The sequence below is a fragment of the Barbus barbus genome (genome assembly GCF_936440315.1).
Source record: "Barbus barbus genome assembly, chromosome: 36".
Lineage (NCBI taxonomy): Eukaryota > Metazoa > Chordata > Actinopteri > Cypriniformes > Cyprinidae > Barbus > Barbus barbus.
The window spans coordinates 23909277-23916577 of NC_136714.1; positions in this window are offsets into that span (position 1 = coordinate 23909277).

The following is a 7301-nucleotide window of genomic DNA, read 5'->3' on the forward strand; positions in this document are numbered from 1 at the left end:
TTATGTTTATTAAAGCTATAACGTTGTTCAGATTAAGAGCTGTGGGTGATTTTCTCTTTGCATTTTGTTCTTTGATTAACATTGATGGCTCAAGCTCCAGTCTAACACTTTAAGACAATATACTGACACGCATCGGATTTTCTCCCAACTGTTCTCGTCCACTTAAAACATAAAAGTGAAGACTCTCATAACCGGCCATTTTGACACAGTTTGTGTATTTTTTTGGCATATTTTTGTGTGTTATTTCGACGCGCCCGAAGCTCAAAGTGTACTTTGCTTGTCCGTTCTGGAGCACGCCGCCGCACAGGCACACGCGCGCACACACACATTTCAGCCTGAACAGCGTCACTTGTTCAGATTGTACTCTCAACGTTTTACTATCAAATATGTCCTGCAATGTAGCAACAGTAAAGACGGCATTTTATAACAATCACTGATTGAGCTGATTCAGATAAGTTTTGGTTCGGAGGAACGAATCCGCGCCGCTTTGAAGGGAAGGGAGAAATGCGGCTATAATCCTTGGAAGCCAAAATCGAAAAAAAAAAAATACTTAGCTTAATATAACAGCCACAGGCCTAAAGTGTGAGCAGATGTTTGAATAGTTGGTTCTCTCTTCTATCATAATTACACAGGACTTTCATGTTGCGTGTTCTGAAGCTCCTCCGCGTGAGCGCGATCTGGCTTCTGAATTGCGCATAGCAAAAATGCATCATAGACAAATGTTTGAATATTATTTCACATAAAAACAGCTGGCGACATATATATATATATATATATATATATATATATATATATATAGAGAGAGAGAGAGAGAGAGAGAGAGAGAGAGAGAGAGAGAGAGCAACAATAAATGTATGTGTGTTTTCTTAATTTCTCCAATACCGACAGAAGTACCGATAACGTCAGAGCTTATCGATACTCCGGTCTTTCATAATTTAGCCCCGAGACCGATTTAATACCGAGTTTCGGTACCCATCCCTACTTTTGGTGACTCCAAAGCGCGCGTCAAGAACGCGCGTTTTATAGGAAATCACACGTCGAGGACGCGCTTTTTGATAGTTCTCCATAATCCCAAAGCTCCAGCTAAGAACGCGTGTCCAGGACGTTCCTGATTTAAACATTTCTGAAGGGAGCTGCTGAAAATACAGGTGATCTGAGAAAGCGTATTAAATAACTTTATATACATTTTTGACAATATATTTTGCCTATAACACAATGCATTTATAATTTTCTTTTGCAAAATGTATGTGTGTGTGTGTGTGTGTGTGTGTGTGTGTATATATATATATATATATATATATCACATATATATACATGTTTATGTGTGCATGTTTGTGTGGTTTATGAGGACACAAATTTGTATAATGACATGGGTATGACAGAGGTATTACAATATGAAGGTGGTTTGTGAGGACACTGCCTATGTCCCCATAATTCAAAAAGCTTAAAAAACATACTAAATGGAGTTTTTTTGAAAATCTAAAAATGCACAAAGTCTCCTGTGAGGGCTAAGTTTAGGTGTAGGGTTGGTGTAGGGCAATAGCACACACAGTTTGTTCAGTATAAAAACCATTACGCCTATGGAGAGTCCCCATAAACCACAAAAACCAACATGTGTGTGTGTGTGTGTGTGTTTGTTTGTTTGTTTGCTTTTTAGTTATTTTAATGTCCAAACATAAGTAACACTGTAAGAGCATTACTAAATAAGTAAATGTAAAAATGTTCATTGTTATTTATTTTTTATATTGTATATTCTGTAAATTATTATTTTTCTTTTCTGCATTTCACCTCTAGTTTATTTATAATAAACCTAGCGTTGTATAATAAATATTGTTGGCTCTGACAGATTGTTTAGGCATTCCACGCTGATGGCCGTGCACTAGAGTTGGAGCGTATCTCCTGTCGAAGAACATCTTTAGACATTATGAGCCATATGACTAGTAATACCTCAAACATACACTACCATTCAAAAGTTCAAGGGTCAGATTTGTCATGTATTTGAAATAAATATTTTATGCTCACCACTGCTGCATTCATTTAATTAAAATACACAATAAATTTAGCATATAGGACAATCCACACTGAGCCACCTGTTGTGCCATCAGCCCATTTTGTGGTGTGGTTTCTTGGTCACCACAGTCTATGCATTAAAGAGACCTAAGACCTTGAAATATGGCAGACTGTCCCAGTGAAAGCCAAATCTCAAACACTTTTTTTTTTTTTTACAGTACTAGTCTGTACCCTTGAACTTGGCAAATTTTATGCCATCAGCCAATTTTGTGTCATGGTTTCTCCAGCAGGGGATGTGTTAAATTGGACATTAGACCTTGATATTAGAGGTACTACCATAAGAACAGCTAAATTTTGAGCAGGTAAATCTCTGTTAATTCATGTGCATCCATGCTCTCATTTTATTCATAGTAAGATGGCAGTGATACAAAGGAAATAGGTTATATAAAACTAGAAATTGTAATGCGTAAGCATTAGAGGTGTGTGATATTGAGAATTTTTTTAATATCTCAATATTTTTTTTAATTCTTTTCAATAACGATAATTAGACGATATTTTGCCGAGTGTGTTATTGTGCTGATATCTGACTATCGTGGACAGCTGCAGTTTTTCATATTCTTCATATTCTGTGTGGTCAGTTCACATCAGTAATTAATTAATCTTTTCATTTAAGTTTAAATTGATTTTTACCTTTAATAAAGCATTTTTTTCTAAAAGTGTACATCTTTTGAGTCAAATTTTTACATTTAATCAGTCAATTAAGATAATGCACATTTAGGCTGTTAACAAACAAACCAGAAACCAGTATCATCAAAATTAATCTTTGCAGAAGTTGCATCTGAAGTGGCATTTAGATGTATTTACACACTATTTAATGCAGCTCAGAGAGACATGGAGTGCTTTAACCAGTTAGAAATGCATAATCTTTTGACATTTTAAACATATAACATTGAATACTTGTTTTTTTAATTATTTTAAAAATGAAGATAGACTTTAAATGCGAAATTAAAACCACCAGCAGGTGGTAGAAAGTCACTGGTAATAAGTAAGTCATTGTGACTGAACTGAATCATTTAAACTGTTGATTCATTCAGGAACGAAACACCTTCATGCTGCTCAGAGACGCAAAACAGTGCTGTGGCTGTTTGGAATTTTTTTTTTTTTTTGGCGAAATAGAGCAAAAACAGCCAATATGGTGTCTAAAACGTATGTTTCTTAATATTAACTTATTGTTTATTGAACTGTTGTATAAAATCAATATCACATTTGTAATCATGCTTATTTTTGAAGAAAAACGGCATGAAACGTAAATATATACATTTTCTGCCCCCATATCTTGAATTTTGTGATCATTCTTAATGCATTTTAATAGACTCTGTATGTTGTCACTTCAAGAAAATCAATGAAAAAAAAAAAAACCCTGAGAAAATAAAATTATTTACAGATGACTAATATATACCAAATATAAAGCTGAAAATAATGCTCTATGAACCAATTATGTTAAACTGACCACAAACTTTAATAACACACGGGATTCGAATATTAGTCCATTTATTCTAATAAAGTGCAAGACGCTCTTAAAAATATTAATGTAAATAGTCATTTTTTCCTCTGGTGATTTGTATTGTATACCCAGAATGCAATGCACAATGACGTAGATTCCCATTCTCTATACCCAAGCTACACACTCTCACACTGTATCTACACTGGACGCGAGACAGCAACCATTGAAAATCATTTGAACTTTGTGTCAGTACGTCATAAATAGAACAAGGCATCAGTTTACTGTTGGGGATTTGTTGTATCGCGCCGCATCCAGTGTAGATTGCATCACTGATTATAATAGCTTCTATTGTATTTTGTTGTGCCATCCGGTGTAGACACGGTGTTAGAACTCTTATTAAATATTGTCACATATGATGTATGTATGATGCCATTTATCATTGATAGATCTTTTCTATTTCAGAGGCTGAAAATCCTCGATAAGCCACAAGGTAATTGTAACTTATTTCAAGAATAATAATAAGAATAACAAGAATCTGTGACTTAATATTGCTTCTTATTTTTCAGTGGGTTGAAAGTTCTCATTAAACGCATTGCTTTCTTCTCATCTTTGTGCATTTTCAGATGTTGTCCATATTTATGAAACAAATTTTTTAACTTTAACTTTTTAACGTCATAATATTGGTTGTCTTCTTTCTCTTTTAAGAGTTTAGCTCCAGCCTCAATTAAGCAGACCTGAGCAGCTGATTAAAGGATCACCAGAAACTCTGCAGAATGTTGGTCCTCCATGCCCAGGACTGGACACCAGTGTTGAAAGACATCACTCTAGAAGTCATCCTGCCTCTCTGAATCGTCATGTTCAGAACATATTGCAGGAGATCTCAACATTGTCTCTCAAGGTCCACTTACATGCAGAGTTTTGCTCCAACCAAGTGCAGTGCACATAGGGTTGGGATGTACATCGAATGCGACTGTCATGCGCATCTCGTCAGTAGAGCCGGTTCCGTGATTAGCAGTAAATCTCCATCACCTGCTCTCAAATGGAGCAGCATTTAATACACAGGGCCGTAGTTCATTGACAAGCTACGCAATATCGAGTTCATTATCGAAGGCGATTCATCTGCTAATCACGGAACTGGCTTTACTGACGAGTTGCGCATGATCATTGCGTTCAATATATGGAATGCGTAGCCTTTCAAAGTATACTTCATTTGATGTTGTGCGCGAATGCGGGCAGTCGACACGTGCTCTAAAAAGCTTCATCCATGTCTAGTGTCTGTTCTATTTTTCCCTGTTATGACAGATAACAAATATTTTTTAACTCTTTTAAAAAATATTTTTTAAATTTTGCACGTACATGTAACAAAGTATTTATCATAATGTGCTGTAAATAGCATTAAAAAAAGATATCAGTTATACTGTTGTGCATAAATGTCAGTAGTGATGTTGTACAATGGACGGAAATAGTCACCAGTGTATAGTGAGCCACTGTTCTTACCAATGCCTGAATTTGTGTACACAATGTATTATTTCACAACCTAGCGAACTATGAAGCTGATTGAGACGCACCCTCTGTATGACAGTGGATCTTGAGGGCCTGAGTTGAGAACCCCTGACATACTAATTAGTTGATAATCACTCATGAACAATGAGTGCACTTTAATTTCTACAGAAATATGCAATATTTGACTCATTCAGTGATGCTATTATCTTTTATTCCCTTTTGTTTGTGTGTCAAAATGTAAAAAAAGTAAAAGCAATTATGGACAAAACAGATTTCATATCCACATAAACTTTCTATCAATGGATGATCTATCCAGTGAGTCTTGTAGTCTGCAGTGCAGCACTTCTGTCATCAGCACTTTAAGGATCAAAAAGCACTGCTTGAGTGGTGTAATGTCCCTGAAGCAAAGCTAAATATAATTAAATTGGTGGTGATTGAGGAGATCCCCCCCTTACAATGTAAAGTGCTTTGAGTGTCTAGAAAAGCGCTATATAATTGTAACAAATTATTAAAATTAAATATTATTTAAATAAGTTTTTACCTGTCCAGACAAGGGTTTTACCTTCAATAATGGGTTGGGGGTAGAAAAAACTTTAAACATAAGGTGGACAGGCAAATAACAAGTAGCCTACATAATAAGGTTACATTGATTGAAATTTCAGAGCTACAGACAGTCCTGGCACTTTCGTGTGAAGTGCATTTTTGAGCCTAGTATGTAGTGACTATAGATAATGAGTCATTTGATTCAGTTTTATAGAATATTAGTATTTGTCAGTAATGAATCAAGGTTTAAACCCATGATTTTTGTTCATTTTATTATTGTTATTTTAGGTTCCGAACTCACGGGTGGAATCGGAACTGGAGAACTAACACGCAGCAACTGGAACACGCTGGAACACACACGCGCGCACACACACACACACATATCTAGAGAAATTGTTTATAAAAATAAAAAGTATTATTGAAGTACTATTGCTTGTGTGTTTATTCCTTGCGTAGTTCAATTTTGTCTAATGTGACTGATGACATGTTTACACTAAAGGACGTTAAAAGGACCTGTAGCGAACGTTCTCTAAAGGTCCTCAAAATGTTTCATGAACGTCCCAGCGACGTCCTGTTGACGTCTAAAGAACCCTACATGAAGACGTCCAGGGGACGTTTGCAGAGGCCATTCTGGGGACCTTTTATTGTTAGCTGAGCCACTTAAATGCTCACATCCAGTATATAGCTGGTAAGCAATCAGATACTTAACTATTTTATCCACTTAAATCAGCACACATCAGGATTACATCATCCACCAGTTCACACTTTGTATTTGGGGAACCGAAGATGATGTGACATTGCATTTTGTTGAAAAACTACTACTGTATTTTGGGCTTTTGCCACTTTCATCAACTGTAATGCTAAAAAAAATGACAGGAAACAATGGGGAGGTGGGTGGTGATGGGATCAAGGAATGATTTGAACTCGGGTCACATGTGGTCGTACACAGTCCACAAGATCACAGATGAAAGCCATGTTGTAAAGATCAGAACACTGAGTTGAGATGCTAAATCGGTATGAGAATAAATGTGTTTGCATTGGCACCGTTTAACTTTATGGATTTGTCTTGACAATCTTCTCGTAGAACAGAGATGAAAAGCTACGTTTAGGCTTTGTAAATGACAGCTTTAAGACATGCTAGATGTACGTGAATGAAAGTGAGAAACTTCTGTCCATATCTCAAGGCCAGAAGTGACACACTGTCACAAGTGTGAAAGTCAGCATCCGGTCAAATGCACGCAAACATTTACAGACAGGACACTTCATGCTATTCCTGGATCAGAGAACAAAACAATGAAAATTTCCTCTGATAAACAAAATGTGTGATGAGTCAGAAATACATGAAATGGGAGTACTTTTTGTAATAGGTAAATCTTGTGGGATGAACCTTGTGCACACACTTATACATTTAGATCACATTACATAAAAATAAGGATTATTAAAAAAAGCATTCTTTTTGTAGTTGTTTAGTAGGCATTTCATTTGGGTCATTATTTTTATATTGCACAAAATGATTAACTGTGCATTATGTTTACATATTTAATGATTGCTTTATTTTAAATGGCTGCACTGAATTTTTCAAAACTAATACTTAACATAAGAAGCTTAGTGAATTTGTTTCAAAACATTAAAAAAAATTCTCACAGCACACACCAATAACATCTTACATTACAGTGACTAGCAGTAACACAGCAGGAGTAACAACTGAAAAATGAACCCAAACAACTCCATGCTAATCTTT